Source organism: Biomphalaria glabrata, chromosome 1 (genome assembly GCF_947242115.1).
Source record: "Biomphalaria glabrata chromosome 1, xgBioGlab47.1, whole genome shotgun sequence".
Lineage (NCBI taxonomy): Eukaryota > Metazoa > Mollusca > Gastropoda > Planorbidae > Biomphalaria > Biomphalaria glabrata.
In genome coordinates, this window is record NC_074711.1 from 74,125,322 (window position 1) to 74,140,813 (window position 15,492).

Consider the following 15,492-nt stretch of genomic DNA (forward strand, 5'->3'; position numbering starts at 1 on the left):
GTAATTTTAGAGGCGAAAAAAAAAAGAAGGGGGGGGGGAGCGAACAAGTAGTATTCCCCCGTCACTAAATAGCAGGGCCGGACTTAACCATTATGACCAAGAAGTCATGGCAAGAGGACAAGTAATCTACCCTGTATTCACCCGTCACTAAATAGCCAGGCCGGACTTAACCATTGTGGGGCCCAATGCCAAACGGATTTCGCGGGGGCCAGTTTGGGTAGGGATAAAAAAAAAAAGGATAATAAGTGAAAATTAAGAGTTTGTATTAGAAAATATATTCGTCTTTGCATTTTATTCATTCTTTACTACGCACAGAATTACTATACGAGCCTTGCGTGTAGCGAAGTCATACAGTATATCATCAAAATTCTGTTTCCTACATAGATCGCGCTCAATAGCAAGAATTACCAAATGTTTCTATCTATCTACGAGAATTGTTGACCTCAAGTAATTCTTCATTAGTTTGAGGCTCCAGAAGCTTCCACAATTACGGGTATTGCATAATGCCGTTTTTTTTATCGCGCGTAGGATTGGCGTTTTCCATATTGAATAACACCCCAAAATGACAATTTTGTCTATATATTTTGCAATTTCAGGAGATTTCCAGGAGCTCCTGGTAAATCGACAGGAATCAGTTATAAGTTTTACAATGGTTTAATTTAATAATTTATACACCTAGAATTAGCGCGGGTCCTATGAAAGTGTGGGGCCGACTGCAGTCGGATAGGTTGCAATGGCCTAAGGCCGGCCCTGCAAAATAGAGGCGTATGCTACGCCGCCTGTCGACTAGTATAATAAAATAATGTTCAGGAAAAATTTGCGCATCGTCTTCTAAGTCTAGATTTATAAGCTATCATTGGAATTATTCAATAATAATAATAATAATAGCAATAAATGGAATAGTCAGCCGCAGTTGACCGATTATGCGATAACCGAATCAATTTTAAGTTGCTTCAAGTTTATTGAACAAATATCTAAGCTTTACTAATATTTTTTGAAAATATATTTAATACGCATTACATTTAGATTCTAGATCTAGAATAGATCTTAAGAGCTCTAAATCAGAAGTCTAGGTCTAGAGTCTAGTGTTAGATATAGATGTCCATATAATGATAATATCCAAAATCACTCATCTCTGCATTGCCCGCTGGCCAATTCGCGACGTATGTTTACGCAGCTGACGGTGTCAAAATCATGGGTTCGTTACCCGGTTTGAACCAAATATTTGTTTAATTAATAATTTTATATATTTCATTATATTATCAGTTCTATAATGGAGATATTGTCTTTTATTTAATGTGTTTTTTTCCCTGTTTAAAATTGTTTTCCTTTAAAAAAAATTCTGATTGACATTTTCCCTGGTAGCCCGCTTGTAAACTTGTTAAATATAAATGACCATATTGACCGGTACAAATTAATATAGTTTAGACCACCATCGAGGCGAAATAGATTTTATGGTTCTCAAATCGTATTGGCCGTCTCTTGATTATGAAATTTCTTCTTGACATTGTCACCATTTGTTTATTCAATGATGGAGTAAAAGATTTCATTATTTGATCAATTATGATTCATTTGTCTTTTTTTGGAGGAAAAAAAAGTAATTTATACTGTTTTATAATTTTGAGATGGACAAGAGGTCAAGGTCCCACTGTCCTCTATTCGTGGACGAATGAAAGCTGTCCTTGAGTTGGGCCACGTTCATTTAGCCGTGCTTCGGTGTCTTTGTTTCCTGCAATTAGGATTCTCGGTCTCTGCTTAACGCTACAGTTCAACAAGTTTGGCAATCAACCCAATTAACACAAAGCAAATAATAAAATCAACACTAAATAAACAACACAGTCAACAGTCAACACAATACAAACAATACAATGAACAACACAATCAACACACCATCAGCCTAATCAGAACACGTCTGTATAAGTCTACTTAGAGTAAAAAAAAAATGTCTCACCATAAGCCTATATATCTAGTGATCTAGACTTAGAAGACAGTGCGCAAAATGTTCATGAACGTGTATTAATTTATTCAACTCTTGAATGAATGCGGAGATACCCGAAGATGAACAGTGTGTTTAAGATAATGATTTTCTAGTTCTCTAGCCAAATAATTATTTTTTTAACTTTCAAAAATTATAAAAGTCAAATTAGTTTTCCCAGTGTGGCCCAATAGCTAGCAATTCATTTCCCAAAGATATACATCAGATGTCAACTTTCTGGGAATATATTCAGTCTCCGTTTTTTTTAGCGCCCCCGAAAGGGGAAAAAGACGCTATTAGTTTTGTGTGGCCTGTCCGTCCGTCCGTCCCGTTTAGATCTTGTAAACTAGAAAAGATAGTGAAAATCCGACATCACAATATTTTAGACCATTCAAAGTTCTGATGCAAAGCTACGTTTTTCTTTTCTGAAAGCGAAAACTCTAATTTTTTAAATCACTTATGCAAGCAGTTTTTTTTTATAAAAATACACCATTTTTTACAACTATTCACTATTAATAGTAACAAACACGGGAGGCTTTTTTAGGGGGGACCTATCATTCACCATATTTTGATCTCATTTATCCAAACGGTTGTGGATTTTTTGTCCAAAATTTTTTTTTTATATTTTATTGTTAAGTTATGTAAGTTCTGTTTACACACCAAAAATGTTTACTATTATTTAAAGAGAAGAAATCTATTTAGTATGCATATAAGTCAGACATAATTTAAAACAACAATTAATAAGTAGTTTTTCATATTATCGCGTGAACTGCAGTAGTGCACATCCACTATAGAACACCTAACCAAAGAAAAAACAAAATTTTTTGATTTTTTTTTTTTTACGGAAATGTTCTATGCTTGAGGAATAAGAGATTGGCCCTTTACAAAACTATTAGATCAATTAGATATTCATTATAAGACATCAGTTAGGTCAGGTTCACATATAACTTCACATTCATTTTCACCTATCCCTTGGTCTGCTGAACCGTTGGGGCACCCCACAAGATCTGTTAACCTTTTTTTCTCCATTATTATCCGTCATTTGTCTTTAATACAATGATAATATTGAAACCTGCTTGTGTTTCCACACAAACTCTCTATGTAACCTTTTTTTGTGTGTGTGTTTTTTTTAAATCTAACATTCATTATTTATTAAGAACAAAATAATCCCGGCTATAAGTTGTCTCAAGGAGGTATTGTCTTTTTTTTTTTAAAGAAAGTATTTTAAATGTTTTTCTTGTTAATTTTTTGTTGTTTTATTTCTGTGCACTTTTAGCAACGCTGAATCAAATTTAAATTGTATCAGTTCTTTTGTTTGTAGATTTCATTTAGTTGGCATCTTTGGGCAACACGATTGTTCTCCCTTGGCTGGAGGAAAAAAAGTTCCCGTTCTCTATGAGTGTCCCAGTTTTCACTGACGTATTGAAAATAGTTTCATTTTGTGTGAAATAGAATCTCTATAAGCTAGTTAGCTGTTAGCGATTAGGCTCTCTCAATGTTTTACCATGCTCACATCTGCAGTATTTTAAGTTTCTAATCTAAACATTAAAAATAAAAATAAACTGCAGAAAATCCTAAATGCTGCTAGTAATGTCATTGGTAGCAAACAAACTTCATTCGGTCAACTTTTCGAGATAAACATTCGTAAGAAAGCTAAACATGTTTAAACATTTAAAAAAAACATCTGGGCGAGAATTTTGATATTTTACCATCACAAAGGAGAGATACCAGAAACCGTTTACAAAAAGACAAAAGAACAAAACTCCTTTGTTGCCCTGGCAATTGTCTGATAGTATAGAATTCATTTGACTGAAACATTTCACGTTTGAGTGAAACTGGTGCCAATGCATATATTATTTCTATAGTTATAATGCATTTGTACAAAGCTTCTATAAACACTCTCTAACTGTCTGTCTGTTTAAAAGTGTGTACATGTTATTTCCCCGACACCCAATCTCGGAACAAGCTGAAATTCTCATGTCTTTACCAGACAACACAAGAATCAATAAAAAAAAGAACTATTGGTAATTAATTCTTTTGTTTGGTATCTCGAACAAGGGAGAAACATTGTACCTGACTGAAGCTAGCCCCCTTTACAGGTCGCCCCTTTAAGTTGAAACAAATAATACATAACTATACAATCTTCTCTAGTCCTAAGTATCTGTCTAGCACACCTGTTAGTATGTAGGCTCGGAGGAGGCTTGAGCCATGAATTCCAACCAGGTCGTTCCCTTTTTTTTTTTTAAATACTTTTAAAAACTGATTACGGTAAAAATCCACCCAGATATTCCTTTCTTCCTCCCCCCCCCCCCATTCTCCCAACTGGTCCAGTCACGTGATAGGATCATTGCGCATTGAGAAAGCTAAAAGCATGAAAAGCACTAAACAAAAACAATTGGTAAAAATATTATTAATCGCACAGATTTATTGTTGTTGGTCTAGGTCTATTACAAATTTAATGACATGACTGATCCGAATTAATTGATACAATTACACTTCGTATAAATTCTTTTTTCTTGTTTAAATGCACAAGCAAGTTTCATGGATAATAATGATTATTATTACCGGATATATTAGATATTTGTTGAATGCCAATTGTTCACGTGACAGACGTTTAAAAAGGAGCCAGATGTGTTTAGCCCCCAGCTCACTCTAGTGCCGTCATCTTTGAAATCGTATTTGTAAACAGACTCATGTTTCTGAATGTTTTCTCTCTACCAGAGTGTTGCCACTGAGTCCCAAAGTACACGCCCATGTACGACTCTGATTGTTATCTGCTAGAAAGACCAGAAGCAACGAGCACGAGACTAAATGCTGTTGCATGCATTGCTCATGGAGACTCACTGAATAGAAGGGTTGCATTGAACAATGTGTGTGTGTGTGTGTGTGTGCGTGTGTGTGTGTGTTTGGATCCCTTCAGACAGCTAATACCAACAGTTGTAATGTAATCTCTTGCTAATGGAAAACTGGAAAGCTTGTGTTTGTGTTTATTGCACCAGAGGAAAGTTTTAAAATAAACACAATCACTGTAGTCTATGTGTTTATTACACCGGATAAAATTCTGGTGGTCCTTTAGAGGGTCTATGTGTTTTATTGTCTGTATTATCCTCCCCCACCCCCAATTTCTTTTCATTTTTGGGCGAAATAGACTTAGAGCTAGAGCTATAAAATGTATTGCATTCACTTTTTATTTCAATTTTCTTTCAATTATATATATTTTTTTGACATTTCTAAAGATTTTTGCACTCAAACGATAAGGCAAATAAGAAACGTTAATTTAAATAAAATAATTCTCTACCAAAACTTTTTTTTATAATAATAACTTCAGTCTGACCAACTTGCCTCGTTAGACCTTCCAACCTAGTGACTAGAGTGTGGTCTATCCATAAAATCAGATTAGATTGTTCTTGGATAAAATATATGGTTGTATCTTTTTCATAGTTTTTGTAGTAGGGCCCTTAGAGCACACGATGTAGGTGCCCTAACCCTTACAGCACACGATGTAGGTGTCCTAACTCTTACAGCACACGATGTAGGTGCCCTAACCCTTACAGCACATGATGTAGGTGCCCTAACCCTTACAGCACACGATGTAGGTGCCCTAACCTTTACAGCACACGATGTAGGTGCCCTAACCTTTACAGCACACGATGTAGGTGCCCTAACCCTTACAGAACACGATGTAGGTGCCCTAACCCTTACAGAACACGATGTAGGTGCCCTAACTCTTACAGCACACGATGTAGGTGCCCTAACCCTTACAGCACACGATGTTGGTGCCCTAACCCTTACAGCACACGCTGTAGGTGCCTTAACTAGGTTTGTTAACACCTTAGATAACCATGTCTGTTGACAGTATAAATATTCATTGTAAGTTATCTATATTGTCAACGCCATTATCGTTGACTGTATCATAGCCGACACATTATGTCTTGGGCTTATGTGTTAAATCATTCGTTAAAAGGATGTAGTCATGATATTAAAGCCGCATTCACATCGAATGTGAAATCTTGGATCAATACTTTTAAATTGCTGTTAATGTATAACAAAAAAAAAAAAACTTCCTTTAAGAAATCATAGAAATATAAACTCAATGTCTGTTGTTGATCTGACACAAATAGTTTAACTCACAGACACACAGGGGGAAAAAAAAGAAGGAAAAAAATGCGAATAAAAAAAAACGGAAGAAAGTCTCCAATTGAAACGTATGGCGATGACCGAAATAGGACAAAAGAAAATGTTGAAATAAAAGGAGAGAGAGGGAGAGAAAAAAAAAAAGGTCTGGGAGACAGTAAGAAAATAGAGTCATCTAAATTAAAGAATACGGTGACAATTTTGGCGCTGGAATCAAATTGTTCAGACGTTGTGAAGTGAGTCTGAGTTATGGACCTTGTCTTGAATTGTGAACCTTGTTATGGAATTATTTTCAAGAAATATATTGGCTTGTTCTGGGTTTTAGTGCACGTAGTTATTTTATTTCATTGTATGTTTTTTACCTGTATACATGTACATATGTGGTGCAAAGTAAACATTCTTCTTGTCCTAGAAAACTTTTTGATAAAATCGAAATATCCTTTGTTAGCGGCCTATTATTTTTGTGTAATCTGTCTGACCGTCCCGTTTAGATTGCAAAAACTTAAAAAGGTATTGAAAATCCGATATCATGATATTTTATATCTTTCAAAGTTCTGGTGCAACCGCATTTTGTTCTCTGAAACCGAACCGTTTCATTTTAAAATTTAATTTGCAAGCGGTTTTTTCATAAAATCACACCATTTTTTATACCCATTTCACTATTAATAGGAAAAAATAGGGGAGATGATTTTGATAAGGAAAGTAAATTTCATGTATATTTTAAAAACATCTATCTATGTAAAAGTCTTTAAAAAATGTAAAAAAAATATTTGCATTACTAAATTTATAGCTTCATAACATGTGACATTCATGCTGAAAATATTGAAATCTACCTTTTTACCTGCCTTAGTGGACCATTTCAGTGGACGATTCTGAGTTAGACTTTCTACTGAACACTGTCTTTGGAATGTTGTTATAGTTCTCGTATCAACATGCCGCTATTTCCTTTGTCTCTTCTTTATGTCACTTTTCTACTTCTTTCATCTTCCCCTCACTTTTTCTGACTTTATTCTATCTCTTTTTTCTCTCCAGTTATTTCTGTCTTGCTCCTGGTTTCTCTCTGCCTAAGCTCGTCTTTTACTAGATCTCGTTTTTTTCGTGTGCTTTGTCTCTCTGTCTTTACTTATAGAGACTGGCATTGCATAGCTTCGTGCTCGAAGATTTCCTAGGAACTCGAAGATGAGCACATCTCTCATTTCGTAGGAACTCGAAGATGAGCACATCTCTCATTTCCTAGGAACGCGAAGATGAGCACATCTCTCATTTCGTAGGAACTCGAAGATGAGCACATCTCTCATTTCCTAGGAACTCGAAGATGAGCACATCTCTCATTTCCTAGGAACTCGAAGATGGCTCTAGAGTCCAATCCTCGCTTTAAAAAACCGCCCACACAGATGGCATGGGTACGTTTGGTCTAATGCAGATGAGCCTGCTTCTCTCAGCCTTTTGTTAGCTCTGGACTCTTTCTTGCTGGCCTCTCTCCTTGCCTCGTATCTTGAGACTTGGACACTCATGGCTTCAAGCCCTAGGGAGCGATCGAGCACTAGTGTTTCTCAGCCATGAATGTCCACATCCCACTTCGTGACAGCGCTCTTAAGGGTGTACTTGTAACGCTACACACAGCTCTCCATAAAGTCTTTTGGAAAGGCGATTGTCTGGCATACTGACTCCATGTCCTACCCATCGAACTTAGGACCTCTCGGAGCAGTTCTAACTAAACAGCCAAACCATTGGCGATCAGAAGTGACATATTTTATTATTTTTGTTTTCAAGGTGAGTTTAACATGGCTTCTGTGTGTACCAAAAAAAAAAACTAAGATAGTGAGACAGAGAAAGAAAAATAGAGAAAAGTTTGTCTCTTTCTCATTTCTCTCTTTGTGTTATGAATGTTTAGAGAAAAAAAAGACAGAGAGAAGAATATAGAAAAAGAGAGACACAGACAGAGACAGAATGGAAAGAAGAACTACCCTAGTGTCTTGTTTATAACGAATGTCAGTTTAATTTAGTTAGGTGAAAAAAAATAATTCCACATTTTTAATGAAATAAAAAAATTGACAGACTAATTTCGATAAATAATTTTCTGAACACTTAATCCACATTATACGTCAAACACTTAATTAATAAGAACAAGACAAACTATGTTCTTTTACGTTGAGATGTCAGCCCCCTCCACTGCTCAACAGTCCTCGGCATGGTCACCCCCCCCCTCTTTCTTTACTAGCTACCTAAAAGGGGACAAAATCAATGCGTTACAGGAGTCGGAGTAGGTATTGAAGTTAGTTGTCACCTGGTGTTAGCGAGTCAACTTTGGGCGTTTTATACTTTTTTTCTCTCGTTTTCTCTCTTTTTTCTCCCAGGTAAACACAGCTTAAGCCGGGCACACTGAGAGAATTAGCCGTTCAAACAGAATTCCAAGAGAGAGCTATCCGCCACAAGCCTCCAAGTGTGTTTGTCTTCTTGGTCTAGAGGAGGATCGCCATTTGACTTGTTTCTGTGTTCCACAACAATTTTTTTCTTCTGCTGGGTTTCTTTAGCCTACGCCCCTGTCAGCTGTGGTGTCATCGGCGTATCACTCCCGCGGAGCCACGCATCACAGGACACTGGTCGGAGTGTGTATTATCCCAGAGGATATCTAGCGAGTTGACCCAGCACAACGGGGTGCTACGCAGACATAACGACCTGGCTGGGAGGTAAGTGGATCTAGGCCTTATTTGTCTTTGCACGTGGATGCACTTCTGACACCATTTTAGCAGTCTTAGTAATCACTTCATTTGCTTTGTTTGTTCTTTTTGTAAGCTATCTGTTGTCTTAACTTTAATCTATTTACCATGTGTGTTTACAACTTTTTTTCCCTACGAGATTAGTGACAGTTACATGTACAAGTTTTACTTTCTGTGTACCTTGACAATTAGATTTTTTTGTACACCTTAAGTTGTATACCGCAAAGTGGAAAACCTAACTCTTGATTTGTTTATATGAGGTCATTTCATTAAACACTGGATGTGGCTTATTTAATGTTTGTGTTTGCATCTATATTGTTATTGTTATAATCGTAATGTTGAGGCGGACTATTGTAGTGAAACAAAATTTCCCTTTGTTTGGACACCTTTTATTTTATCCTATTTTATAAATTTTATCAAAACAAAGTCCCTATTTTTTTTCCGGAAAATAAAATAAAAAAAAATTAATAATGAACTTACTGTATAATGAAATAGTGACAATGTCTTCGAGTCCGAAGATTAAAGTTGGTGCATTGTTTCCCATGGCTACGTTAACACACTAAATATAGGAGGACTTATTCATGTCAAGTGGTTTTTATGATCTTTTCAATACCGCCATTTATTTGAAAACATCACTTGTTTTTGTATGTGTTACAAAGTATGAGATTCTATTCAATGCAAAGACAAAACAGGAAACGAGGAAGTTCTTTCTTACTTTGTCACAAGACACCTCACTTTGCCGCTAATATATATATACCAAAAGTTCAAAACACATTTAAGTTTTTTAAAAGCTAAAAGACAGATTCTGTTTACAATTCACTTTTTATAGTAATAAACCAATTACACGTCAAATATTAGTTTTCTTTGAGGCCAGTCATTGCACAAGGTTGAAAAACAAAGATGCTGGAAATAAGTTTGAGTGTATGGAGCAGCCGTTACAGTTGGCAAGCATTTCTAAGACTTCTAGAATTGGATTGTCTGAAAAAAATAGTTCGGAGTCTGTAACGAGTGTCACGTGCCACGAAGACGAAGTTCGAGGGTTCCCAGACTCTTTTCAGCCACCGCCAACATTTGCGTCAAGGAAAATATGGGAACTTCAAAACAGGCTTACAAGAAATGAGAATGAGATTTAATGAGCTGCTAGTCACAGACCTAGTTTTGACAAGGTAAAAGAAAAAAAAAACAGCGTTGACGAGCACATTGAAAAGGAAAACAACTGACATAAAAACCTAGATCGTCTAATTAAAATAATATTTTTGTGTTCTATTCTTCCTCTAGACTATCACAGTGATATACATTTTTATTTATTTTTGATTCAACTTAGACCTGGTTCAAATTTAAAACATTTTTAAGCAATTAAAAAAAAAACTAAAAGAGAAAATTAAAACATAGAACGCGATTTGAAGAAATGTAAAGAAAGGGGGGGGGGGGAACCAGAACACTAGAAAATGAAAAGAAAAAGATTTAGAGGGATTCTAAAATAAACTAAATTGAAAGTATGTATGTCTGGCATTAAAATTTCACTTTTGCCAGCTTAATATATAAAATATCTTTTACTGTGTGAAAAGGGGATTAGGGACTTTGAAGTTTTATTATACAGTGCTAAAAAGTGTTTTAAAAAAGGTTTCAATATTACGGACCTGCTTATCCTCTTGCTTATTATGTACACCAGATACAACAGCTGCCTATTTATAGACTTGCCTAACTTTAGGAAAACCCACCTTGTTAAGAAATACTGGAGCAATTGGTTAATTCTCTTAAACCAAGCCTCCCCTTTGCTGCCAAACAAAAGCCATGTTTGTATTCCCTCTTGAATACAAACCAGCGCTTATGATCCCTAGGGACCAAATTTGAGAACTACTGATGGAATTTGTAAATAGCAAGCATTGGGATAACTCTGCAGTTTTAGCATGTTTATTACGACTGATCTGTTTTTCTCTGTGCTGGAAATGAATGCTGTTAATTTTAAGAAGAATTATCTCTTTCAAATATTTGTTTAAAGTTTTAATGAGGACAAATTATATTAGAGGAACCACCGTATCTATAATAGTATGGTATTATTCTTGTCTTCTGGGCTTAGAATAAGGTCACAGTCCTTTGTGTTTGTTTTTTCTTAGTATCCTCATACTACATAGTGTACAAACGAGCTTCCGGCTTGGTGTATTGCATAACTCTCTGGCTGTTGGCTTTTGATTATTTGTAAAAAAAAAACAAAAAATTTTGTTTGGGAATTTTTTAAAACTATCCTCTATTACTTCTTCCTAAAACCTTTTGGGATTTTGATTACTATTACTTAGAAATACGGTTTTGGTTCCTAGGGAAATCAAATGTTTCTGACACAAGATTATTTTACCACCCCGACACCCAGATACAATATACTACTGAACACGCAGACTAAGCTACCACTTGCCAGCCATACCTGGTCTTAAAGTGACAAGATAAATAGTCACAATTCCATTTCGAAATATTCGTAATAATAATATTTTTAAAATGTGGAGTTTTTCACCTTAGATTGGCCCTATCGGGTTTAAAGATTTAGGGACGACTACTTGATTAAAGTATCGCTGAATCATAATCTTCAAATACGAAAACAAAATGTAATAAAATACTCAGAAAGACACAAAGATAAAGACACATTCCTCGTCCATATGCTAAGAAAATTTGTACAAATGTTCCTTCTTTCCTAGTGCTATTAGAGCATGGAATGGGTTGCCTGAGTCAGCCAGGAAAACCAGTGACTTCGCAGAATTTAAGTCATTGGTTAACATGCATGACTAGATGCATGACGCATAGGACGTAATCATCTTTTAAAGTAACGTCTGTATTATATAAGATAAGAAGTTGTCTACATGCATGCATATTTATCTGTTGGATTAAAGAGAGAATACTTAAAATGATCCTAAACATTAATCTATTAAACTCTTGAATGAACTAGACACACATATACATGCGGAAATACCCGAAGACGTAAAGTCCGTTCATGATAAACATTTTTAGTTCTCTTGACCCCCCCCCCCCACTCCAATTATTTCCCTTTCACTCTCCCAATCATTTAATCGAATATCCAGCCTCTGGGCCAGTTGTTGTTTTTTTTAATGCTACTCCCTTCAGGTTCATATTTTAAGTGTTCAACCTGGTAACATAAATTTTGAATGAAACAAAAACTGTCTGGCAATGGAATTCATTGTGAATAGACGCCATCTTGGCGATGTTCAAATAAAAGAAAACAACATTTTTTTCGCCTATGAAAGTTTTCAAGACTAAATCTAGTTTAAAAAAAAGAGCTGAAAGAAATAAGATCTTGTGGCTTATTTCTAGACTTTAAATAAAATTTAACAAGGTTACAAACACAGTTTGTAAGGAAACACAAACTCAAAATCGGCCCCCGAAGTGGTCCGACCAGGCAGGTAAAAAGACAGGTTTCAATATTTTCAGAAAGAATACCAGAATGAAATTCTTTATATGGCAAATGACAGAGAAGAATGGAGAAAGAAAGTTGACCAATCTTGTGGGGTGCCCCATCGGTTCAGCAGACCGAGGGATAGGTGAAAGGGACGGTGAAGTTAGGTGTGAACCTGGCCTAACTGATGTCATTTAATGATTATCTAATTGATCTAATTATTTTGTAAAGGGTCAATCTCTTATTCAAAGCCTCAGGGAAAAAAAACATTTCCTTTAGTTAAGTGTCCTATTAAATTAAATTGTTTGTTTTCAGAAAGAAAAATGTTGCCGTTGCATCAGAAGTTTGAAAGGTCTAAAATATCTTGATGTCGTATTTTCAATATCTTTTTTTAGTTTACGAGATCTAAACTGCACGGACGGACGGGCGGACCACACAAAACTAATAGCGTCTATTCTCTTACGGAGGCCTCTAGAAATATTACGCCAATTTTTTTAGACATATAGAAATAGTTTATTAAGTTTCGTCTATGTAGTTTTGTGCAAAGCTAAATCTAAATCGACCGTCAGCGGACAATGCTTACGTCTGCGCTGGATGTGGCAAAATATGTGTGTGTGTGTCAGTGAAGTTAAAGAAAAGAAAACGGTAAGGAGAATCGTGGGGGTGACATAATGGAAAGTAAAGAAAATAAAATAACAAGAGTGAGATTGGGAGAGGTTTAGCAAGTAAATTGACAAACCATAGTTCTATAACACAAATGTTAAGGACGCCCAATTGAAAGATCACTGCTGCCATCTTAATAATAAAAATGACTTTTTGCTACATGCATAGAAATCTGATTTGACAGTGCTAAAAATGCACAGGATTTATTGCATACCTTTTCTAAAACATAGCTAATCAACAGTTCCTAAATAGCTAGCTATTGAAAGTTATTGCCTATAGATGAAAATCCCCAATGGTTGACAACTCACTACAAATACAATGAATGTTTGGTAGGTCACTGGCTACAAATACAATGAATGTTTGGTAGGTCACTGGCTACAAATACAATGAATGTTTGGTAGGTCACTGGCTACAAATACGATGAATGTTTGGTAGGTCACTGGCTACAAATACAATGAATGTTTGGTAGGTCACTGGCTACAAATACAATGAATGTTTGGTAGGTCACTGGCTACAAATACAATGAATGTTTGGTAGGTCACTGGCTACAAATACGATGAATGTTTGGTAGGTCACTGGCTACAAATACAATGAATGTTTGGTAGGTCACTGGCTACAAATACGATGAATGTTTGGTAGGTCACTGGCTACAAATACAATGAATGTTTGGTAGGTCACTGGCTACAAATACAATGAATGTTTGGTAGGTCACTGGCTACAAATACAATGAATGTTTGGTAGGTCACTGGCTACAAATACAATGAATGTTTGGTAGGTCACTGTCTACAAATACAATGAATGTTTGGTAGGTCACTGTCTACAAATACAATGAATGTTTGGTAGGTCACTGGCTACAAATACAATGAATGTTTGGTAGGTCACTCACTACAAATACAATGAATGTTTGGTAGGTCACTCACTACAAATACAATGAATGTTTGGTAGGTCACTCACTACAAATACAATGAATGTTTGGTAGGTCACTCACTACAAATACACTGTTTGGATCACTATTCACTACAAATACAATTGATGGTATGCTAGTTAACATTCTTCAAATACACTTTATGTTTATATCTCACTACATATACACTTTCTGATTGGTAACTGAATTCAAATACACTTTTTCTGGTTGATAATTGAATACAAATACACTTTCTGGCTGGTTACTCAATACAATGAATGTTCCTTTCATAGAACTTTAAAAAAAAATTAAAACGAAATGGTCAAAAGTTTCTTTCTGATTTCTTAAAAAAAATGTTTTTTATTCTAAAATGTAATTGCTCTAAAAGAGTTGGAGATGTTTCTTTTGTCCACTAAAGTACACCAACGACTTTTGAGCCTCCAATCGACCATCTGCTATTACCGACTTCTTAAAATAGACTTAGACTGAATTACAGGCAGTCCTAGCTTTCAGCAAACTTCCTCCTTAAGATTAAAAAGAGAAAAAAAAGTGGGAAAGGGAAGGGGGTTTCTGTTTATCCACCCTTCATATTGTACAAAGACAAGTTAAATATACATACAATTTACTGTCATTTTTTAACTTTCAATACGTACCGGATGAGGAGAATGGAGGCTGCTTTCAGAGGTCCCGTAAAGCAGGGCGCGTATATCGTCTGCGTTTAAAAAAAAAAAGATTTTTATTAAAACTACAGCGGGCCTGGTCATGTCGGTGTCCTGGGGCAATCCGATCCCATTGAAGCTTTTACCCACAACGTTTTGGTGCCATTAAATTGGAATGTATATCTATATAATTTAAGCTAATTAACATCTTAATTAATATAATAATTGTGTGCTGTAGTATATGGTGGTAGTATATTTACTGTTAAGGCTGTTATTGTTGTTGATAAAAGCCAAATAACAATTATTTCAGTGAAAAGTTAAGATTTTAACAAAGTTTAAAAAAAAATTCTTCCATGTTATTAATTATCTTCATTAAGAAATTCTAATTAAAGTTTTAGTTATATTCCTTATTGTTAATTAACATTCTCTTTCAGCAAGATTTTGTTTTTTATATTCTCCTCCACACATGACATTAGATCATTTGGGAATTATCTCCCCTGTTGAACTGTAAATTCATCATGCATAATTTAGAATACATGTAACATAATACATTTCTTCAGTTTTTTGTGCAAAACCAAAAAATAAATATATTTTTTTTTTAAATCTGATTTTTACCATCATTTTCGGTCACGTGATCCCCACTTCCTTCATTTCCATCTTAACAGTACTTCTGCTTGGCTGCTTGGGGTGGCTGAACGGTAAAACTCTTGACTGGCAAAGTGTGTATCTCGTCTTTTCAGTACTTTATGATATCCATTGATAGATAAAGATAAATCACTGTCAGGTCACACGTATCCTCTAAGGTATGTTCAAGACCTCAAGATGTCTGCGAGGTCAGTTGTCTTCACTACTTCGGCTTTTTTGGGGGGGGATATTTCTTAAAGCATGAATCTATTTTTTCTAATCTTTCCCATCAACCTTATAATCAACTTCATCTTTAAAATTCCCACTTCCTGTGATGTCAGCTTCATTCAGTAGGTAATTTTTTTTTCTGGCCAAGAGGTTAAATGTAAGAAATTCTGTTCATTTCTCTTGTC

At 35.4% G+C, this 15,492-nt stretch overlaps 1 protein-coding gene across 1 annotated transcript in view; it reads left to right on the forward strand.

Moving 5' to 3' along the window:
- The window catches only part of LOC106057761 (nuclear hormone receptor HR96-like), a 355,871-nt gene that overhangs the window by 50,832 nt on the left and 289,547 nt on the right, over positions 1-15,492 (forward strand). The window contains exon 2 of the mRNA XM_056013976.1: positions 8,467-8,799. The gene's annotated coding sequence lies outside the window, so the exon portion shown is untranslated. The remainder of the gene's footprint in view (positions 1-8,466; positions 8,800-15,492) is intronic.